Source organism: Stenella coeruleoalba, assembly GCF_951394435.1.
Source record: "Stenella coeruleoalba genome assembly, chromosome: 10".
NCBI lineage: Eukaryota > Metazoa > Chordata > Mammalia > Artiodactyla > Delphinidae > Stenella > Stenella coeruleoalba.
Window position 1 is genome coordinate 6,312,923 of NC_137156.1, and position 24,678 is coordinate 6,337,600.

Below are 24,678 nucleotides of genomic sequence, written 5' to 3' on the forward strand. Positions count from 1 at the left end.
ATGGATCGCTACGTGCTTTAGTTCTATTGCATGTAGCTAGCTGGGTCATTGAATTTGCTGAATGAAGGATCACAAGTTCAATTTTTTGCATTCAATGCTGAAAATATATATGAATTTACACACATAGTGACTCCTAACTTTGGGAGGGGTGAATCCTCTGATTATAAACGCACTGATCTCTGCAGTTACCTGAAAGCCAATAAAAAAAGAGATTCTTTATTTTCATCTTAAAATTCATTTCCCAGCCCAAGAGAAAAAAAAGAAAGAAAGAAAAACCAACCAACTAAGCAAACACACAATAGCAACAATAAACCCACCACCACAACGGAGAACTTTGAGTTTCTCCGAGCTTTTTTTGGCCTGTGTGTATGTGTTTGTGTGTTTTGAGGTTTTTTTGTTTGTTTGCTTTTCCTCTATATCTTTCAGCTTAGCTTGGCTTTTACATATTGGTAGATAGGTTTTTACAAGTTGGTGAATAGTGTATATAGAAATGAGTGTAAGCTCCAGGAAGGCCAGAACCTTCTCTTATTTATAAATGTGTTCCCAGTAACCAGACCCTAGCGCATCTTAAGCACTCAGTGCTGATTGAATTAACGAATTAATAAAAGGCACATTGACCTCGGAAATAGGAAGAAAGACATCTGGGTGAGAGGAGAATTTGAAAAGAAAGAGGGACTGAAGAGAGATGCAGGAAGGTGACAGAGAGAATCTTGACAATTTTGCCTAAAGCCAACTCAACTCTCAAGTTTTAACAAGATTTTCTTTCACTGCCCAAATTCCTAGGATGCTATTCTAATATTTTTATCTTGTGCAAATAGTTTCCACTTGGGAGAGGGAGGAAATTCACTTGAATAACAATGAAGAGGCTTTAAAAGAAGCTGGTTTGGCTCAGGCTTTATCTGTCATTTATTTACTATCCCGTGGGAGCATCCTTATAAATTATTCCATATCTTTCCTCTGTCCTTTTTATAACGTAGCTTTTGTCAAAAATACACAGTTTTACAAACTTCAGAGATTTCCATCTCAATCAATTTATTTTTATAAAACGGTGGTTTATGCACAGGTTATAGCAACAGCTACAGGAAGGGCATTCATTGTTGAGCACGTGGAAAAGGCAGCACCCAGTCTCTCAGACAAAACTTTGGATCCTCAAACTTGGTACCGAGGGAAGGAAGCAAAGCACTGGCCTAAGAATCAAACAGTTCTGAATCCTTCTTGGGAAGAGAACTTCTTCTTTATCAAGGAAAACACCTACGCGGACTGACCATTTTGGAGGAGGCATCCTCCCTCTTCCATCCAAGCAGATTCTGAGTCATAAAGTGAGAAGAGCTTTGGACTGAAGATGGGCAGTCTCAATGCCCTTGAAAGAAATTGCCTTCAAAGGACTAGTGAAAGAGAAGAGCCAGGCCCTCAATAAATATTTATCGAGTGAGTAAAATAACGACAAAAATGACAATGACGATCCAAGTGAAATCATGGTGAAAGAAAAACACAGTCTCTTGTGCTTAATTCAAAGAGTTGGAACAAGTGACTATTGTGTCTGCAGTTTAAAAAGCATCCCCAATGCGAGAACCGTTTGAAATAAGAGATCAAAAATTTTGCAAAATCTATATACATAGAGTCTGAGATGAATCCAAGCACATTGCTAAAGATATGTTGAAAAAAAATTAAAGAAGAAAAAAAAAAGAGAAAAAATGGTAGAGGAATAAAGAAAAGTAATTAAAAAGAGCCTCTCCTGATTGTTTTCTCTTTTTGGTTTGCTTCTGTGGGGAAGAAGGGTGTCTGGGATGAGGATGACTGAGTGCCAGTGGGGCATTGGTGGGCACCCATGAGTCCCTCAATGCTTTACTGTCTTGGCCACAGTTGCTGTGCTCCATAAAGATGACATGTTTCCTTGGTGGCTCCCTGTTGGGGCGCCAATGTATTACCTGGATCTAATTATCCCATCTCCAGCTGACAGAGGGGTTTCCGTGGAACCTTTCCATCACGGCTGCCTCAGCCCAGCTTCCAGGGGGCTGTCTTAATAGCTTGATATATTTGGGGATCCCCTGCTCATTGGATGAACAAGCTGAAGCAAATCACGTATTGACCTCAAAGCATTTATAAACTGTAGAACATTATATTCTCATCAGAGCCATAGGGGCAGTAAACTATAGTTTCTCTGCTGTGAAACATGGTTTTGCTTATGCACTGTGTTACAGGGGTTATACCAAAACAATAATACATCATTTGTGGTACATGTCACCTTCTTTATTGAAAGGCAAAACAAAGAGTTGAGGACAAAAATCATTACTTCTTTAGCAATTTTTCACAAAATGCTTTTCTTTTGTACTTGACACACAGATGGGACATTGTACTGCGAGGGAAATGATGGATGGTTGCGTGACAAATTTCATTTCCTTTCTAAAACCAGAATCAGAAGGATGTACAAATTTTGGAAAGTTGTGTGTTTCTGAAAATAAACAATAAATAAGTAAAATAATCTTCGAAAGAGGAGCTGGACCTGAGGACTGTCATGGGTCTCCCCGAGAAAACGTTTGAATGCTTTAATTGACTTGTCGAGTATTGATCAAAGCGCTTAGATGGAAATATGGGTAACAATAAACCGGCTGTGTAAGAGCTTTTGTATCATCTTGGAAATGATCAGCCATGACTGAGGCTGGAATGAACGCAGTATGAGGCAGCCCAGTAGGAACTGGACAGACAAAGGCAGGGGGCACAGAATCGGCTTCTCTGGGCCCCGGAAAAGTGATAGGTGTGAACTTCCTGATGGTAGGAGAAATAAGACAGCTGCTCTCAGTTCTTGCTGTGTCTTCCTTCTCTATCCCTGATTTTATTTTGTCTCTACTTCATCCTCAAATGCATCACTTCTCAAAGCCTGTCCTTCTACCACCACCTGCTTCCAAGCCATGGGGGTGCTTCCAAAAAATGTGAGATTCCTACTGTGTTCTTGAATCACACTGTGTAGAGTTGGGGTTTAGGGATCTGCTTGGACTCTACATCCACAAGGTGACTTTTCTTCCCTCCTAAGTCTGGAAATCATTGCCCACAGGACTCGTCCCATGCTGCTGGGAGGAGAATTCATGATTAACATCTGCGAAGGACTGAACTTCTTCCCTCAGAAGGTCTCTTTCCTTCTTACTATGTGACTTTTTAAAAAAAGCTCTGATAATTTATAGTGTCGCTCATGAAAAAACATGGTCGTGTTTTTTCAGGAGCTTTTTGTTTCTTTTCATTAAGTGAATGGTGTTAGGCCTTTCTTTGAAAAATAAATACAATAAAAAATTCAAATAGGTTTAAGAAATGATGGGTTAAACTTAGCTAAGTTTAGTGAAATAGCTTGACTACAAGACTTGTTGGAGTCTTTAATATTGCCATGGGTAATGGGGGGTCTCCAAATAGAAGTTTCTTAAACACCCTTGATAGGAAACTTCTTGGTGCTGAAGAATTTCATGAGATTTGTGTTTCAAGGAATTTTGGAAAATACTGCCTAAGTCAGAAGGAATATTGAAAGGTAAATGGAAATCTGGGGGCACTGTGGCAGGCGGGCTACGGCAGAAGAGACACTTGATGCCCCTTAAATGCTGCCACGTATATGACTGTTTATTATGCTCATGTAGAGTCTTGCCTTTATGGAGGAGAATTTGTCTGATACTGGAAAATGAAGAATACATGTTTCTTAGTCCATTCAGACTACTTTAACAAAAAATATTATAGACTGGGTAGCTTGTAAACAACAGAAATTTATTTCCCATAGCTCTGTAGATTGGGATGTCCAGGATTAAGCACTGGCAGATTTGGTGTCTGGTGAGAAACCACCTTCTGGTTCATAGATGGCCATCTTCTTGGTAGGACCTCACATTGGAGAAAGGGCACGGGGTCTCTCTGGAGTTTCTTTTATAAGGGCACTTATCCCATCCATGAGGGCTCCATTCTCATGACCTAATCACCTCCCAAAGGCCCCGCCTCCTAATACCATTACATTCGGAATTAGGTTTCAGCATATGACTTTGCAGGGGACACAATTATTCCGTCCATAACAAGGTGTTAGTGAATTTAATACTTACACCAAATGCATTCACCCTAATAGAAAATATTTCCTAGGCAATGTTGTATTTGTTAAAAAAAAATTAGATTGTTACCATTTATCTCTGTATATCTATAATATGGAAGCTACTGTGATTTTCCTTTCATTCTCTAAACTTTTCATCAGTTCACTGGATTAAGAAAAAGCCAACAAACTTTTAAATACCAATATAAGCACTGGGTGACTTGGAGCATTTCTCCCATCTCTGGGATGCTTCTGCATATAACAGAGCTGTTATCATTTCAGTAGTTCCCAACTATCTTGGGGTCATCATGTACCTTGAGATTTCTGATGATAGCAGTGGGACTTCTCCCTAAACACTGCAAATTCAAATGCAAACAAAATTTCTCCCTATAGTTTCTAGGGCTCCATGAATCACCTGAAACCTACCCCAGATGCAATAAAGCATTTTCAGAAAGGATTCTTGGGCCACATCGCTCTCAGGATCCTTTATGCCACAATATTCTGTGATTCGAAGATAGATTCTCCTCTAACTTGCCAATGTCCACGTGCTTTCTACCCATATATTTTCCTTTTTATCCCCCCTTTTGTGTAGTTTCTGGCAACTGTGAACCTGAATCTAATATCTCCAAAGGTTCAGTTACAATGACTGATGAAAACTTGTCCTGTATAGACTGTCCTGTATATTAGAGAATATAGCATTATTTTCCAACTTATTCAAAGTTGTTACTTGACATTTCTTCTGGGTAGTTAGCGTTCATAATTAGACTGACATAGTGATCGTAAAGAATGAAAATATTTTACGACTGATATAGAGAAACTATTTTCCTGAACTTCCAAATGTCCATGAAATCAGCTATTGCACATTAGAAAATGTAAATCATAATTCTATTTGGGATGCAACAAAATAAAAATGTAAACATTGCATCAAAACTGGAACGACAGGCTGCTATAACCACACAATCATCTGTGCATCATTCCCTCTGACAAATTTTTTAATACACTTTAATTTTTGGAGCAGTTTTAACTTCACAGAAAAATTGAGCAGAAAGTACATCAAGTTCCCTACCCACACACACGAACAGCTTCCCTACTATCAAAATCCCACACCAGGACTACATTTACTGTCATCAGTGAACCTACACTGACATGTCATTATCACCCAAGTCCATAGCTTATATTGGGGTTCACTCTTGGCGTCATACATTCTATGAGTTTTGACGAATGTATAATGATGTATAATGGAATATGTCCACCGTTATAGTATCGTAGAGAATAGTTTTCCTGCCCTAAGAATCCTATATGCTCTGCCTTGCCATTCCTCCCTCCCGCAGACCCTTAGCAACAACTTCTCTTTTTACTGTCTCATAGTGTTGCCTTTAACAAAGTGTCATATAGTTGAAATCATACAATACACAGCCTTTTCAAATAGGCCCCTTTCACTTAGTAATAGACATTTAAGTTTCCTCCGTGTCTTTTCATGGATTGACAGCTCACTTCTTTTTAGTGTTGAATAATATTCCACTGTCTGGATGGACCACAGTTTATTCAACCGTTCATCTAAAGGACATCTCTGTTGCTTCTGCGTTTTGGCAATTATGAATAAAGCTGCTATAAAAATCTGTATGCAGGTTTTTGTGTGGACGTAGGTTTTCATCTCCCTTTGGTAAATGCCAATGAGTGTGACTGCTGAGGGTATGTTTAGTTTTGTAAGAAACTGACAAGCTATCTTCTAAGTGGCATATTTTGGATAACAGTCTTTTATCAGATACATCTTTTGCAAATATTTTCTCCTAGCCTGTGGTTAGTTTCATTCTTTGGTCCCCTATCATTTTAATCATGCCACACTAATGGCAATAGAATATTTGTAGTGGTGTTTTTGCATTTCTTCATAGAGTTCGACGCACAGAAAAAGTTGTTTTATTTTTGTCGTTTCAATATTATTTTGAAAGGAAAATCTTTTTTTAATAAGTGAAAACCAAATATATAGTGATTGTAATTTATCTCCGAAGTGCTTAAAAAATCTAAGAATTTGAAGACTATGTCCAAAATAATTTAAAGGGAGTGTATTTTTCCCCTGAGTAAAAAATGTGTGTTTGTGTGTGTTTGTGTATGTGTGTTTTTGTGTGTATGTGTGTGCTTGTGCTTGTATGTGTGCATTTTTGTGTATGTGTGTTTGTGTGTGTTTGTGTGTATTTGTGTGTGTGTGTGTGTGTGTGTGTAAACACATTTACGTAGTCCGCAGGGCCCTTTGAAATGTGAGCTTCCTATGCATATTACCATCAGTTCCTTTTGAAGGATCTAGAACTTTTGGAGCCAACCTTGAAATGTGAGATTATGTGCCCAAGTGTACCAATTACCAGAGCTGATTGCTTTTAGATTAATATTACAGATTGTCTTTCCTTCTCTTCATTTTAAAATAAAGTAACTGCATTATAGATGAGGCAAATGAAAGGAATTACACTAGAATCTTGTGAATTGCAACTTTTTTTCATTTTCCAAATAGATAAGGTATCTTCTACCCAACAAATCTCCTAAAACCCCTAGGTGTGCTGTGGTTTGGTGACACACAGAAAGGATGAGGTCAATGTTATCAATACTGGTTATTAGCACTTAGTGGCCTTCAGATGGCCGATTCATGGCCATATAGGGACCTGGACAAAGCTAACTTAGGAAAACACTAAACTTGTAGGTAGAACATCTCTAGAGCTTCAAACAAGACCACCACTAGCGGCAAACAATAATGGCTATGTTCTTTTCTGATCTGAGTTCAAAGAATGTTTCCAGGTGTGTGGCACACAGTCTAGTTTCAGGCATAACAGGTACGTTGATCACACAGGCACCTTGCTGTGGCTCTTAAGGGGTTTCTGGTTCCAAGTGGGCAAAATTTGCTTTCCGCATCCATTTATTTTGGTGTCATGGACCATTGAGGTCAGGTATCTCGCCTCATCTACTCATCAAGGCTTTCAAGCCTGTATCAGCAAAAGTAGGGATGCGTTATTTTCTTGCCTCAGTCAGTTGGAAACGCCTCTAGCACCCGAGTGGCCAACTCTGCCGAGCGCAGCTTCTACTTAATTCTTGCACGAAGGTGTCTGTAAAGTCACTGGAGACTTTTTATTTGTTTTCTTCCCTTTCAAGGTCCCAACTATACTTTTATCTTTGTCCCACTTATTCCAGATTTATTGCTTGCAAATGTTGCTCTGGCTATCCCATCTTTGATTAAAATAGAAGAAATAGCCCGTTTAAGAATATCTTTAGAGATGAATCTAAAAAATGCATTCAGTATTATTTTTACCATGGCTAAAGCAGTTATATTTATAAAGCAGATGAAAATGCAGGGAGTCTTGGCCTGGAAACACAGGCTATTTGCACAAAGTAGAAAATGTTTCTTCTTCTTTTTTTTTTTTTAATATTAAGCTGTGAACATTTCTTGCCTTATTCATGGCTCTGCTATTGAGCTGTGTACGGTTCAGTTAAGACAAAGTGTATGCTTATTGTTCTTTTATATATCAGTTAATAAAAAATTAAGCCCATTAGGACTATAGCATTTAGACAAGAGAGAATGATATTTTCTTAATGTCACACTCAAAACCACATCTCTTTTAATCAGCATCTGCTCTCTGTTAAGCTGCCTATAAAATCTGGTGCCCTGTTGACAGTAGAAGACGAAAACAAACAAACAGGAAAACTACAAAAGCAATGGTATGAACATCAAAGTAGAACAACCCAGCTCTCTTTCTTTGGCATTTAAAAAACGTCTTTATTTTGACCCTAAACAATTGGATTTTCTCCCCAGCAATCTTGATTTCGGAGCTCTGGATGCAGAAGACTTGCATGTGAACTGAAACATGAGAGTAAAGGGGACTGAGGGTGGGCAAGGAACTGTTTGAACATATTAAACCATTTGCCATTGCAAAAGCTCCTTTATTGCTGGGGACAATCAGAAAACAGCACTACATTTGCTTGTAGATTAAACTTACGCTCTTTAGTTGTCATGACAGGTACCACATAGGAGGCGACATGATCCCTGCTGTAGCCTTATAACCCTGAAAATAGTTCAAAGGTCTGTGGTTATGCAGAATGAAAGAGAGGTCGCTTGGATTTTCCGTGGGTACTGGAGGTTTGGAGCGTCATTACCTTTTTTTGTTTTTCATTGAGAATGGCGATCTAGAGTTGTGTTAATACTTCATGACCAACTCTTTGTCTATACCCGAAACGAAATAAAATTAATGCATGGGATGTCTCACTTTAGAGGATGTGTCCACTCTGCACCGATTGCAACTATTACAAAAAAAATGTATATACTGGTTAATGCCTTTCAGGGACTGGGCTGCTGTATATTTGTTTATTAACATAGCAGCATCTGCTATTAACTGGGTGGCATGTTATGTGCTGGTGGTGGCGGGGGGGGGGGGGGGGGATGATAGAGATAAACAAATCACAGTCGCTGACCTCCTAGAACGGGTGGGAGAAAACAAACTAATCACCATCACAAAGACAACCACCAGGAAAGGATTTCCTTATAGGCTGAGTAGGAGAAGGTGTTTGGAAGACCCTTCCTCCTAAGCATGACATTACACAGATGGTGGTACATTCTCCTCTCATGACATGATTGAGGGATTCTTGTATGATGGAAGGCAGGATAAATCAGCCACTGAAGAGAATAACACACAGTGAGTACTTTTTTGTTGTTAAAAAATATTTTGTTTCACTTAGCAAAGCAAAATAAGTCTCAGACAGAAAAGACAAACACTGTATGATATCACTTACATGTGGAATCTGAAAAATACAACAAACTAGTGAACATAACAACAACAACAAAAGAAGCAGACTCACTGATCTAGAGAACAAGCTAGTGGTTACCAGCGTGGGGAGGGCAGTAGGGAGGGGTCATAAAGGGGTAGGGGAGGAAAGAGGTACAAACTCTGAGGTATAAAATAAGCTGTAAGGATATATCGTACAACATGGGGAATATAGCTGATATGTTGTAATAACTATATATGGAGTATAACCTTCAAAAATTGTGAGTCACTATATTATACACCTGTAACATATAAAATGGTACAGCAACTACACTTCAATTAAAATAAATAAATAAATACATATTTTGTAAGAATAGCATTTTATTTATTGCTAACTTTGCATTTCACTCTCTACTAACAGGGTTTTATTCAACTGTCTGTACCTGCAAGCATTCACTATAAGCTCTGCTGGAATCCAGGGTTATTCCAGTTGTGGTCTTGGGATCCCTGAATCCAAAGACAATTCTGTCTCCCTCTGTAAGTTCTCCCAAGTCTCTTCTGTAAAGATGTCTCTAGACTGTCCACAGGAAGGCTGTGGTGAACTTGGGTTTTTAGTATCTTTTTTGTTCGAAGGAACCCATGAAAGCTTCCGGGAGGAGAGTGAGGGATCCATTAAAAATACAGACAGGAGCACAGATCTTAGATGCTGCTCCCAAAACCTTTTCTTCTTTCGTGCATTTCCTTTCTTTTGCGCAAATGAAATTTGTTCTTCATGCCCACCTAAGTGACTCTGGATTTCCTATTATAAGCGTGGACTTGAGAGAGAGCTGTGGAAGAGGAGAATTTTCGAGGCTAGGAGCTGTAGTCAGGAAAACCAGGGAAGGATGGAAACCCTCAGATTTGTAGGAAAGGGGGAATGTGGTACAGCAGGTGGTTGGAAGGTCGAAGGCATTGTGTTGTTTTCTTCACGTATTTCTCGGATTTCACCCTTGATCTGGACACTACTGGACCCATCATATAATTTAGTTACTTGACCAGACCGATTTGGGGTGTCCAGCTTAGGGCCGGTGTGCGTCCAGTTTTGATGCTATTGGAACAGAGACTATTGGCAGAGAAGCGGGGACAAGCATTTCACAGAGCCTCTGAGTCACCAGTATGGAACCTATAAAAGTCACCTGTTAGAGCCAAGGCTATAACTAAACCAACAGCACCAATCCTTTTGGGTTTTTCAGCTACTTTTTGAAATCACTGACCTGGAAGTTTATAGACTTCGGGTGCACTGGCCTCACGCTTCAGCGGCTGCATTTACTTGGTCAAGGAGGGCCATTCTGAGGAACCGCTCAGCTACACAGAAGGACGCTTCTTCGTGAGGTGCTTATTTTCAGATTTTTCTTTTTCATGGAAAACTCCAAGTTTGAAAACAGAAGAGATTATTTAACTGTAGTTTTTTTTTGATCATAAAAAAGGAATTTAGTCCTGTTAAGACCATTATATTGCTATAAAGATAAAGATGTAGATAAAACTAGATCTGTAGCAAGTAGGGACCGAACTGTGAAAGCTATCCAAAGCCCTATTAACCTGTTCACATACATATAAACCCAGACACTGCCCAGTTTTTCTGCAAAGCATTCAGATTATACAATTCCTCATTACGGAAGGTTCAGGAACACTTGAAATAAGCATGCATAAGAAAAATCTCCTGGTGAGATAGAACCACTTATGTCTCACTCATGAAACCAATTTAATCTTTCTAATAGTCTATTTCTCTTCACTTGTTTCTCTCTTGTGCTGGCCTGAATTCCTGTCTTCGCTTCTTTCTCTTTATGGATTTTTTTTCCACTTCTCTTTTTCTTGGTTCTCATTAATTAAACAAGAGTTAGGTAGCTACAGAACGCATGAAGTTCAATGCTAGCTTCACAATTCATATTCCGAAGACAGAAACAATAGCAATTTTTTACAGGTGAATATTGTAAAGTAAAATGCTAAATTGATGCATTACATGAAGAGTGAGACAGACCGTAAATTGTATTCTAAGAATTCTTTCTCATTTCTCTCTATCTCTATATCTATCTATATATGCAGCTATACACATATAATATGTTGATAAACCTATGCAGGATGATAGCATTCAATAGGTAAGACTACCCAAGAGTTTTTCCCACTTGATGGTACTAGAATAAGCCCTTTTCTAAGGTAATCTATTTCCCTTCACGCTATTTAAAAATAAAGCAAGGTACGTTTTTACATTATGCACGTGGAGGCAATATTCGGCTGGATGCTTAAGATTCAGAAGGGATTTCTGTGATCCGCCCTGTCATTGCAGCTCCTGCCCTCTCCCTGCAGTACAAGAAAACACTGTTATTTACCCTGGGACACAGGTGACTGAACTTATAAAAATCACTACAAGACAAGATGTATTGAGGCCTGGCGTGGAATGACAAATTCTGGTGAGGTTCACCAAGAAGAGACATATTGATTCTTAAATGATTAATAAGGAGAATATAATTGTATTTCATTAAGATGGATGGGATTTCATTTAGTCTGTCTTCTCCCTTTTCCACTTCAGATGCGAGAGGAAATCAAGTCATCATCAATGGCATCTCGTGTTAGCCTGCCATGGCAACAAGCCCATTGATTGAGTCAAGGAACTTTCAGATGCACTGGCTGGTCTTTAATGGGTTGCTGAAAGCACAGATAACACGGCCAAGGGAGCCGACTCAGTCAAAGAAAGAATGGAAATTCACAGTCGGATTTCTCAATGGTTCCTAACAGACTTAAGCCCCCTTGTATATCTCAGACTAGGGCACAAAATGATATCTCTGTCCTCCATTTGGGAGGGAGGAGAATTTGCCCTGTAGCATAATCAAGTCTCTGGATTAGCAGGGCACTCTGCACTAGGATTTTACTCTAGTAAATTACACTGATACAATATTAACAGTTAAGCTATTTTGTAAGTGCTGGACATTTTTTTTTTTTTTTTTTGCCTAATCTCAATTATTTTTCTAAACCTCCCTCAGTGCTGTGTACTATCACCATTTTACTGATGAGACGGTTGAGGTTCAGACTGACTTCCATCTAAAAAGGATCAGATTCAGGTTTGAACTCATTATACTCTGATCCTGTTTTTAAAGTAACTCTTAGTTTTCTTACATAGGACTTTTTGTTTATTGAGAAAACAAGCTAAGGGCAGCAACATAGTGGTTAATGGGTGTACTCTGAAGCCAGACTCTCAGGGACAAAGGCCAGCTCCACCCCTAATAGCTATATAAACTGGTGAGTTATTTAACCTACTAAGCCTCAGTTTCCTCATCTCTATAATGGGGTTGTCGTATGTAAAGTGCTGTGAATGCACTGTCTCAACAGTGTATAGTAAGTGTGCGAGATGTACAGACACATGCCTGGGTTTGAGTTCTGCCCTTTTGCAATGGCAGATACCCAAGAGGACAACAAGGTCCCCTGTGACAGCACATTCCACACCTAGCTTTCCCTGATGCAAAGCAAGTTCTGGGACCAAGTTCAACTTCAGTGTGCAGAGGAAATATATTCTGTCCATTACAGGCAGGTGTTGAAAATATTTGCCGAACAGTAATTTAAACTGTTGGATTGCTTAACTACTGCAGGACTTGTTTTTGTCTTCTGTGAAAGAAAATTTAAAAATAGTAACCATCACAGCGTGTTGTGACCGACGTGTGAGAACACCTCAGCATAGGTCCTTGGAGATGTAAAGTATTTCACAATGTTAGCATCGCCATCATTATTGCTGTTGTTGTTAAGGCAGCACAGTAATAATAGTAATAGAAAAACAGAACGATTTACCTAACCCCAATTTCTATTTAATACGAGAATTACTACATGGAGCCTCTGTGGTTTCCAATTGTCAAAGAATTAGCACATAATAAAATACACTGACTGTAACACTGAACTGAATATATTAGAAAACTTTGGTGATGCAGAGGATATTTGGAATTCCTCATTTATCACTGTGTGTCACATAATAAAAAGTGTAGGGGCTTCCCTGGTGGCGCGGTGGTTGAGAGTCCGCCTGCCGATGCAGGGGTCACGGGTTCGTGCCCCGGTCCGGGAAGATCCCACATGCCGCGGAGCGGCTGGGTCCGTGAGCCATGGCCGCTGAGCCTGCGCGTCCGGAGCCTGTGCTCCGCAACGGGAGAGGCCACAACAGTGAGAGGCCCGCGTACCGCAAAAAAAAAAAAAAAAAAAAAAAAAAAAAAAAGTGTAACTTGGAGATATTCAATAGGTATAATAAGCTGACTAGGCCAGCTTATATTGGAAACACACAGTTCTTCAGATTCTCCTAAAGAACAGGGTAATAATAAATATAGGAGTTTGTTTTAAAAGGAATCATTAAGCAGCATAAAAATAGTACTACTATTATTTTAAAGATATAATAAAAGCATTTAAAATGAGACAAAAAGAATAAGAAGGCTTTTTACTAAGAGGCAAACTGAGGCAGTAAGGAGAAATGATTCTAGTTAGAGTTGAAGCCAAGGAACCCTTTGCAGCTCTATGCTCTAATCCCTATGGTTCAGTGTTTCGATTGTTCCCACATCTAAAGGTAGAATCTGTTGGTCTACAGGAGTGCATGTGATTCTGAATTTTGCTTTATTTACAAATAACTTTGGAGAAACCAGTCCCTCTTCCTGAGCCCCTGGGATGGTAGAGCAGTAAGAAGCAGAGTAGTGGGGTGTTCTAAAACCAGGACTCTGAGGACCAGAGGAAGGTGTATCTGGTTAGACATGAGAGTTCTGCAGCATTCATAGTAGCTAAGCATCCCTGCTGGTGTCCTAAGGAACTCCTGAGTCCCTCACTGCACCAGCAACGGTGCTCCAACCTCCCGAGAGGGAGTGAGTGACACCGAGTGTCTCATCAGAGAATGAAAGATGTGTCCGTGTTCAAGCATCTGGCAAAACAAAGACAAAAGAAGGAGTTCACTATTAGCTTACTTCCTATGTTTGAAAGAGGCCTTCACTCATCAAGTGAGATGAAGCTGCTCATCAAGGGAAATTCGTACCATCTTGAATTGCAAACTGGGGTCTGGAATCACATGAGGAAGGAACAGGCACGCCATCCCCAGTTTAGAACCCATTTGGGCAGCAGAATGAGGGTTATCGCAAACTTCAGGGCAAATTTATATTGGGCAAAAGAGAGTGCACTTTCTAATAAAAATAAAATAAAACTTAAATGGCACAGGAGTCTCCTTAGATTTCAAATGGTTCCCATAAAGTAACAGTTTGATGATTTAAATGGAAATGAATCAGAACATACAGATTAAATTTCCTTGAAAAACCAATTGGCTTTTGCATACTTTTTATTAAATTTTCATTTCCCATATCAAAGTAGGCTCCAGAAAAAAAATTAAAAAGGAAGGAAGGGTAATGGAAACATGTATTCAGCTCTGAGCACGATGTTGTTTCATAATATTTTCAGTAAATAAGAGACATTGAAAAACAATTAAGCTGGTAGGAGTGCTTGCTGTGCAATATGGATTGGGAACTTTGTCCTTGAAAACAAGAAGAATCTGGAACACTATAGCAAAAATAAAACAACACTGGTTAAAATATAAAATTTCATCTATAATATTTTTAAAACATAAATGACTCTCCTAATTAAAGAAACATACTTTCGGGCTTCCCTGGTGGCGCAGTGGTTGAGAGTCCGCCTGCCGATGCAGGGGACACGGGTTCGTGCCCCGGTCCAGGAGGATCCCACATGCCGCGGAGCGGCTGGGCCCGTGAGCCATGGCCGCTGAGCCTGCGCGTCCGGAGCCTGTGCTCCGCAACAGGAGAGGCCACAACAGTGAGAGGCCCGCGTACCGCAATTAAAAAAAAAAAAAAAAAGAAACATACTTTCAAGAGATTCCCATATATATGTGCATCTTTGAATGCTATCTGCATAATAAGTTGAGATATAATTTCAATTTGAAACCAGATTTTGAGGCATAAATGGGTATAATGCTTACTAGAGGAATTTTCCTGATAAATTAATAATCATCAAAGGACCTTAAAAAATAGAAGTTTATGAAAAGAAATAGAGGTGGGCTAACATCATCAATATTAAGAAAATATCAACTTAATTAAGGAGTAAGGAGCACTGTCTATTATCTTGCTTTATCCTCACGAAGATCACATTGTGTTATTTATTATTATCTTTGTTTCACAGAAATGGAAACCTAGGTTTATAGACATAAAGCAATTTGCCCAAGTTTGTAATTTAGCAGGGAGCAAACTGTCTAATTCTCATTTCATGTTATGACCCATCCACCATGCTGCCCCTCTTTCTTGATTTAGTTGCTCTGTTTGGGTAGATTACAAGCTCTAGTAGTTTCTTCGGAAAGGGGGCATGCCAGGTAAGTTATTGAGCTTCCATGCATGAAACTAACTTTTATTTGCCCTACACATGATGGATAGTTTTCCTGGGTATAGAATTCTAGGTTGGAAACTATTCTGCTTCAGAGTTTTGAAAGTGTGGTGTTTTGTTGTTTTCTAGTTTCTATATTGCCATCAAGACAATTGCAAGGCTATTCTGATTTCTGAACCTTTTCTGGGCGACTTTATTTTTTCCTCCCGGGAAGTTTTTGGTATTTTGTTTTACCCCATTACTACCACAATTTCATGGCAATCCACCAATTGTTTGTTCTTTTATATTCTTTGTCTTGGAGCCCTTGTAAACTTTTTTAACTAGAAACTTTGTGCCATTCACTTCTGGAAAACATTATTTAATTGCTATGCTGAAAATTTTCTCCTTCCATTTTTTTCTGTTCTATATATTTGGAAGCTTTAGTTTTTGAGTTATTGGATTTCCTGAGCTGGTTCTCTAATATTCTTATCTTTTATTCTCCTATTTTTCCACCTTTTGTCTTTCTTTTATACTTTGTAGAAATTAACTCTCTTATAACTCTTTTATTGGATTTTTTTATTTTGACTAATTTTGTATGGACATGTAAAATTTGTGGGGCTCTTTAAAAATTTTTTTCCTTGTTGTCCCTTTTAAATAGTATTCTGTTCTGGTTTCCTACTTGCCATATGTGTATATATATATTTTTGTTTGTTTGTTTGTTTTGTTTGTTTTTTTGAATCTCTCTGGCAGCATTAACAATAGCTTTCAGGGAGAAGAATTTGTTCTGCTGTGCTGAGAGGGGTAGAGAATTCTAACAAAAGTTTGGCAGGAGAGTAGTATTTGGGGCTGGAATTGCTCTGTAAGCAGCACTGAGTCATTTCTTCTTATTTTAGAACAATCTCTACCCTCATTTTCAGAGGTACTTGGTACCAAAACCCCATGAAACATTTGGATATTCTGTGTTGTAAATGTTATTAGTACTTGGCTTTCCTCTTTGCTGGCTTAAGATTCAGCTAAGTCAAATTACTCATCACCTCATCATCTGCTTTCCAGCTTCCATTTTTTCCCCTCTTGGTTCCCTCCTATTCTTCCTGTCCTTTCAAAAAATAATTCCTTGACTATAATTTTAGTGAGTTTTCATGAGGGAGCAAGATTAAATGTGCAAGTTCAATCACTCACCTTTAAGTGCAAGTCTGTGAATATGTCTTATTTCTTCTTACAGTTAAAATAATTCTTAAAGACAGAGAGAATGTCCCCTTTTTTTGTATCAATGTATCTGTCACAGCTTGAAACATAGAGACATGTACATAGTAAGTGCTCAATAAATGCTGAATGCATTAAGTGAAATTCTATAAATATTCAGAGTCTCAGTCTAAAATAGTTTGGCCAATGATAAAATTAAATTAATTAATTAAATGAGGTAAAATAAAGTTTCTCAAGATAATACATGTATCTCTTAAATACATATTGTTTTGTATGAACAAAACACCTAGCATACTATTATACAAGAGGAAAATCCGATTAGGATGACAGATCATTGAAAATTCTCTATCCTCAAATAAATTGCCTCTTTCAAAACAATCAAGTTGTGTTTTTTTTTTTGCTTGTTTGTTTGTTTGGTTTGAGGTATGCGGGCCTCTTACTGTTGTGGCGTCTCCCGTTGCGGAGCACAGGCTCCGGACGCGCAGGCTCAGCGGCCATGGCTCACGGGCCCAGCCGCTCCGCGGCCTGTGGGATCTTCCCAGACCGGGGCACGAACCCGTATCCCCTGCATCAGCAGGCGGACTCTCAACTACTGAGCCACCAGGGAAGCCCCCAAACAATCAAGTTTTTAAAATTAAATTAGTAATTACCAGGCTTTGTAACAGTTTAAATTAAAAAAAAGAATAGCCTTTAACATCCAATATTATACAATGAGATTCTTTATTTGTAGACCTCCCATGTGGATTAACATCTTGCATAGTAATTATCGATTTACACACTAGTTGCCCACTAATTTTTGAGCTTTTTAGATAAGCAACCAGCTCTGATTCATGTTTTTATTCCTATCACTTCATGTGCACCCATTTGCTGAAGGAAAAAATTGGTACATATGTGTCTTGTGATCACTAGTGTAATCCATTTCCATAGTACCTGGGTGATCTTTCACAGAGCTTAAGATATATTTAGTTCTGTAACAGAAACCACACAGAGAGGGACCCCAATATAGCACATTTAAGAGGACTGAATACATTTAAAAAGTCCCAATTCAAGAATAGTGTGGAGTAAGTTATGATAATCTTTCTATAATGACTTTCCTAGTTGCCTGGGATTAGGAAGGTCCACAATGATCAGCTCTCATGGTTTATTCTTGTTGCTGTTGAAATAAAAGTAGAACAAACAGCAAAGAAATTATTGATGTCATTTCAATGTCCTTGTGTTTTTACGACATCCTTCTAATCTATATAGAACAGTTGTACTATCTTTACATGTAAACTTTTAAAATACACAAAACTGTACTTTGAAATAAGCAATTTTTATCTCCTTAGAGATACTTTCGTTGCTAAATCGATAAGTGAAAAAAGACAGGTAAGCACATAAGGTGTACCCTTAAAAAGACGTTCAGCCTAGTTTCTCTTTTCATTTTTTAAATATAGTTTTAGATGGAACTTATTTACTTTTATGTATGTTCACAAGATGCTTTAATGCTCAGTAAAACGATGACACTTTATCATTAGGATGCATCCAGTTTTCACTGAGAACAGTTAAAATCTTTAAAAACATATTATTCTTAAAATATAGGGCTTTCCCCTTTTATTATGTTTTTTAACAGCATTAGGAAAGTATAACATACAGGCTTCAAACAGGATAACTCTTTGATCTTAGAACCCCAAGACTGGCAAGAGTTAGAAACAAAATCCTTTTTTTGTTGTTGTTTATCAGCTGCTGAAGATTTTCTAGATCACTTTTTCCCTTAGAAGTCTCACTATCTCCCCTGCCCCCCACCCCCCCCCCCACTGTCTTTATCACGAGTCTGGAATTACAAAGGTTTTTCCTTAACTGCAACTCAGTTTATTGAGGGTTATTAAATGCTAATCTGTGCTAACATTACAAAAACTGCAGAAAATTGTAAATCGGGAACTTCTTCTTGTAGAGTGCTGTCTTGCCCATTTCTATGTCCCCCAAACTGAGCACAGCACAGGACACAGAGGAAGTACTCACGTAAATATTTGTTAAATCAACAAATGAGTTTCTGACTTCAGGAGATTTGGAATCTAAGTAGGAAAACCAGCGAGGAATCCTCTAGAAAGTGAGTGCAGCCAAGAGGTACGGAATGTGCTGAGAAGACTTTCAGGAGACACAGACTCATGGCAGTCGAGTTAACCATTCCCAATCCCTTTGAGCATCAAAGGCACTTACAGAAAATATATTAGTTGAGGTATTTATCAAGCGTTCAAAGTCTACTCTTCAAAAAACAAGTAAACCACCTCCCCACCAAAACCTAGTATTTTATGTTAACTGCTTAAAGGTTATATTCAAAAGGCATCTCACTCAGAAACTGTTCTATGGGATGAAAAACACAAAACAAGACAAATCAATCAAATATGATATAGTCAGGGTCATCTCAGACACTGATCAAGCCCAACTTGACTCTAAACTCTTTAAAGGCAAAGATGGTGTCTATACTTCTTGTTCTTTTGTTCCAGCACACAGCCTGTCATCTGGTGGCCCCTCCATGATCTCAACTGAAATGAATGAATGAATGAAATCTTATTGTATGCATAATGCTGTGCTAGCTGTCCCAGTCCATTCAGGCTGCTGTCACAGAAAACCAGAAATTGGGTGGTTTATAAATGAAAGAAATTTATTTCTCACAATTCTGGAGGCTGGGAAGTCCATGGTCCAGGCACTGGCAGTTTCAGTGTCTGGTGAGGGCCCCCTTTCTGGTTCAGAGACAGCAGTCTTTTCCTTGTGTCATCACAGGGCAGAAGGGGCACAGGGTCTCTCTGGAGATCCTTTTGTAAGATCACTAGTCCCGTTCATGAGGGCTCCACCCTCATGACCTAATCGCCTCCCAAAGACCCTCCCTCCTAATACCATTAGATAGGAGGTTAAGTTTCAACACATGAATTTGAGGGGGTACAAAAATATTCAGTCTATAGAACTAGGTGTTTATGTAGCTGTAAAGTATTTTTTACGATTAATTGTTCTTCTCTGAGAGTCCAAAATGAACTGAGGACCCACAGAAAACGGCGTGAAGTTGGACAGGGGAATATACAGCATTTAGGAGTTTTATAAACTCAATGCAAAATGACCCACAGAGTAAATAGTTACTAAAGCTTAAGCCTTCCCCCCACATCTCTTGTTCAAGTAATAATAAGCTATTTTCATAGCAAAGACAGAGATAAGTAATATGACCTGGTACTCTTGTCGGGGTGTTATAATCCTATCCTTGGGCTGTTTTGTTCCAAACTCCCAGGCCAGAACTCTTTAGATGGGCCTTATTCTCAGGACCTTCTCCTCATGGGCACCAGGGCACACAGATGTTTTGCCATAATAAGGGATCGAATACTGTTCGACCAGCAAATGCATCCGCTGCTCTAACAGTAAAGGTGAAAAGTAGTGAGCATCTCACAGGGGCCCTGAAGAGCTAGGCACAGTGTATTTCCAGGACAAGAATCACAATCTGAAGTTGTCGATTACAATCCTTCTATGACCTGGACTACTCATGCCTTTAACGCTAAGTAACTTATGATTTGATGGCCATGTTTTAATTGCCTATAAAATTGTGCGGCTCCTTGTCTATGCCTCAGAGGGGCACAATGAAGAGTAATTATGTGCAAGCAAAGTTGCTGAATGGGCAGTGGAAATGGGAGTTTCAATTATTTTTTAACAACCTGTTTACCGATGCTCTGGTGTTGAGTATTTTTCGGGCTTATGACGTTCCTCATTGATGGCTTCAGGCAAGAAACCAACAGAAAATTGATGGAGAGGATCGACGATGCCCTGATACATGGGCAATATTCTCTTACTCAGGACTGTGATTACAACCTCTGAGCTTTTATGGAGTTTTTAAACACAGGTGCAGAGCTTTCTGCTTGTTTGAGCGAGGAAAGTACCCCATTTGGTTAAAAAAAAAAAATACTGTTCTCATTGGAGGGAGAGTTCTTGGCTTGACATGGCCATGAGCCTTGCTCAAAAGGCACAGAAAATAACTATTAAGTCACAGCTTAGCCCGCTGAGCAGTCATGAGTCATGCAAATGGTTTGTCCATCAGCTAAGACAGGAGTGGGGTTTACCATGAAATAATGCAAATTATTCTGAACACTCAAGGAAAAAAACACTATTTTTTAAAAAGTTATTTAACACTCTAATAAAGAAAAAAAACACTATTTTTTAAAAAAAAATCGAAGACTGGTATATACATGCATCATTATTCCTAGAAATAATACACTTGATATTTGAAACGTGTATTTAGTTCCCGTCTATGAAATTTATAATACTTTACAAAGCCTCCTATATTTGTATTTGCTGCCCTAGTAAATTTGCCCGGTTATTTACAGGTATTTTAATTCTGTTTTCCAGATGGCAACATGGAGGACTTGAGTAAGCTTTTTGGGATCAGACTACACATGAAAGCTACTTGATTCCCAAATGAATGTTCACGTGAATAAATAAAACACACAAAACTAATGTTCTATTTTGGCAACATTCATAACAGTATTTTTCTCTTTGTCAGTAGTGAAATGCGTCAGTGGTCAAATCTGAGTTCATAGGAAACAGATGACTCTGTTTTTAGATAATATAAGTCCTTCCTCTTATTTTGGATTTTCTTTCCCCATCATGCATAACTTTGGGATATTTCGTGATGTCTTAGCAAAGCCTCTGCTTCGTTCTGATTTCGGGCGGGGGAGTTTTCTGCGCTGCCAGTGAGCCGGAAGTCTGAAATTAACCACATCACCCTGGTTCCAGACCTTTTCTCCAATGCTGGCTCTCCTACGTTTCTACTGTCAATCAAGAAGAAAACCATGACCCAGTTTGTTTCCTGGTCCTCTATTCCTTGAGGGTAAATGCATCCCTTAATCCTGCTTTGGAGCCCCCTCTCTCCGCACACACGCTTTCTCTTTTAGTCAATAATTCGTTTTATTGGTTACAATGCAACTACCTTATTTCAGGCTTTTCCACAGCCGAGCACAGCTGCTCGTGTTGGCTATTGATTCCATACGTTAGCTCAAAATTGTATAATAGTCTCTTCTAATAGTTGCCTTTGGCTTTTCCTCTCCCCACTCGGAAAAGTGCCCTCTGCTCCTGGCCTGGTGTGCCAGTAACTAGAAGTGGATCCTAATTATATCACCCATTCTTCACCAAGAAGCCCAAATAGCTGTCTCACGTTGGAATAGCTCACCATGCCTTTGGATTAAGTGGCTTCCTGCCACTCTGTGGAAAACACTTCAAGAGACCAATGTTAAATTTGTTGGTAGGAAGAAAATGTTGCAGGTATGGAAGGTTTAGCGACCTCCAACTACAAAAGAAAACTTACTAAATTAACGTGTGGGAACATGAGCTTATCTTTTCTCAGGTTATCCCCGTCTCCTCCCATTTTCTTCTCTCTTTCGACCTTGTTACTTCATTTATTACCGGGAGCTGCATTTTTAACTTGTGTTATGCATAGAATTTACACCCTCAAAGACAACTTGAATAGCACAGGGTAAGTTTCACCTTTGGAAGTTTTAGGGAAAGTAAAATTGCCGCACACAGCTGGAAAGCTTCAACAGTCCAGAGCTGAGGCTTTGCCTCAGAGTCTCTGGGCATCTGAGTGATCTAAAATCTCATAATCTGGGTCACAAAGAGCCTTAATGATGTTTCCTTTTAGTGCTCCAATAGCTTCTCATGTCATAGTGAGAAACAAAACAAAACAGCTCAATTCTTGCTCTTTGAACCAAGGATGCTGGAAGAGGAAGGCATGAAATCTACGGAGGTTCGGGAAGATCTGTTCCTCAGACTTGGAAACAAAGTTCTGATCTTTCATGACAACCTTTCAAGATTTATCTCAGTGAACAAAGCATATGCAACTCTTCTAGGCAGATCCCTGAGCACAAGTCCAACAGCTAAAAGAAGTGGAACAGAAATGGAATACAGTTTTGCAAGCAAATTTGGGAACATGGCAGACTTCCAAGAGTGGAGCAAAGTTTAAGCAACAAAGCCCCCAATCCCGGAACTCCTTTCAACGTCCTTCTGCCTCTCCCTTGGTATCTAACTCCAAGTCCTGTGGATATTCCTTTGCTATAAGCACCTTTCACATAGATGTCTGTTTCATCTCATATCTAGACTACTGAAAATTTTCCTACACATTCTCTGTTTCTAGTCTCATTCACCTTTCATTAATCTTACTGCTGAGCAGTCAGATTAATATTCTCAAGATATCCCATTGATTATGCCATTATTCTGCAAGAAAAACAAAGAAACAACTTTTTCCTTAGTGGCTATAGAAATTAGACTAGTATTGTGCATGTGTGCATGTGCGTGTGTGTGTGTGTGTGTGTGTGTGTGTGTGTGTGTGTGTGTGTGGAGGTGGGTAGCCGGTTAAACAAATCACCCCGAAGAACCTGTGTCAAGTGTTCAATGTCTTTAAGTCTCAAATTTTACCTGAATCAGGCTAAGTGGGTCACAGTAGAAATCTCCAAATCTTTGGGGAATATCAATGCTCCCAGAAATAGTGCCTTGTTTATCCTGTAGCTGCATAGACTGCTCCCCTGCACTCTCCTCTCCTGCTCTGCACAAAATGCACAGACGTAGCCTTGAAAACGAAGCTCTCTCACTTGACTGCCAGAACTACACACATTGGCCCAGGGGACCTTTGGTCCACTCCACTGTTGCCATCGCTGTTCCCTTGACCACTCTACACAAACCTCCCCCCTGTCTGCTCATTAAGTCTCAGAATAGGAGGCTTGAGACATTGAACACTTGACACAGGCTGTTTGGGGTGATTTGTTTAACCGGCCTCTTATGTCCATCTCTCCCTCCCTCTCTCTCTCTCTCTCTCTCTCTCTCTCTCTCTCTCTCTCACACACACACGCACACACACACGCATACACTATACTAATTTCTATGGTCACTAATGAAAAAGTTGTCTGACTTTTTTTCAGAATAGTGATATGATGTCTGCTCATTTCATTTCTTCTACTTAAAAGATTTACTGTTACCCACCCATTTAAAAATAAATACTATCCTAATTACCAAATAGGATATTTTCTATCCTTTGACATTTGTTTTCTTGAGAATATTGACCCAACCGAAACGATGAACCAAACACTGTTAAGCGGACCAGCGTGCATGAGTTCCTGAGGCATCCGTGGACACTCAGCCACTTGAATGCACCCAGAGTCTCAAAGGTTAACAGGGATTCGGTAATGAAAATGCACAAACTCTTCCTCATTTTAAGTCCCATGAACGGGTTCTTGCACTGCTGCCCCTCTGTGTTGCCACAGCTCATTTTTACACTCCTAAGCACTCTTTCATTTTTCTTCGTCTCCTCTTTGGTCGTAAAGTGATCCATGAGCTCTCTACTTGGCAGATGACGGATGTTTAATACAGATATCATGAAATATATTGAATAAAGGATAACTATGGTGATACTTGTAGGGATGCATTTTAAAGTTTATGGAATGTTTCCAATTTTGAGTGATCCACCTGCTTTTGAATGTGAAGTTAGAATTCTACCCACAAGGAAACTTTGCAGTTCAATGAAAAGGAAAGCTATTGTTGATGGGACCAGTATACACGAGTAGGTGGCTGTATGCGTGACAAATGTGTCAGGATTCTAGAAGCAGAAAAGCATCAAGGGCTCTTGTAAGATTTTTAGAAAAAGAAACCATCAGGATACATTTTCCTAAATAAGTGTTCAGTTAAAAAATGCTAATCTCGACCTTCCTAATCCATTATCCCCACTTCTAAAATACAATTTGCTTTGGTTTTATACAGGTTTTTCCATATGTCAGATAATTAAGGATCCTGCCTTTGCAATTTCAGAGAAATGTGAATTAAGCCTTTTATGAGACCATATGGGTACAGTTTGAGTCTACTGAGGAAGGAAATTGAACATGAAGCATTAACACCTTATCCTTGCTCTACCACACCTTCCAAGGGCTCGCATACGGAGAACACTTGTGATGGGGTGCCAGGTTTCTGTGCCGCTTTGTGTAGCCAGCTTACATTTAGGGCTCCTATTAACTTGAAAGAGAGCTCCAGGTGCATTCAAGCTCTGCTGAAGAAATGGAAATTTGGAAGTTTTGTTATTAGCTTAGGCCGTTTTCAACTCTCACGTGAATAAGAGATGGAGAAAAGTTACTAGAATCTATTTTTTCTTCTTATTTTTAATTAAAAAAATTTTTTTACAACTATTGTTTTTAGGAGTGATGTAAAACTGAACATAAAGGTAGGTGCTGAGACAAAGGTGTCAGGACTCTTCCTTTCTGTTTGGCAAAGTGACATGGGTCTCCCTCTTCTTCACCAAGGCAGGCTTCAATATGATGACTTTTAAAATACATGTTGATG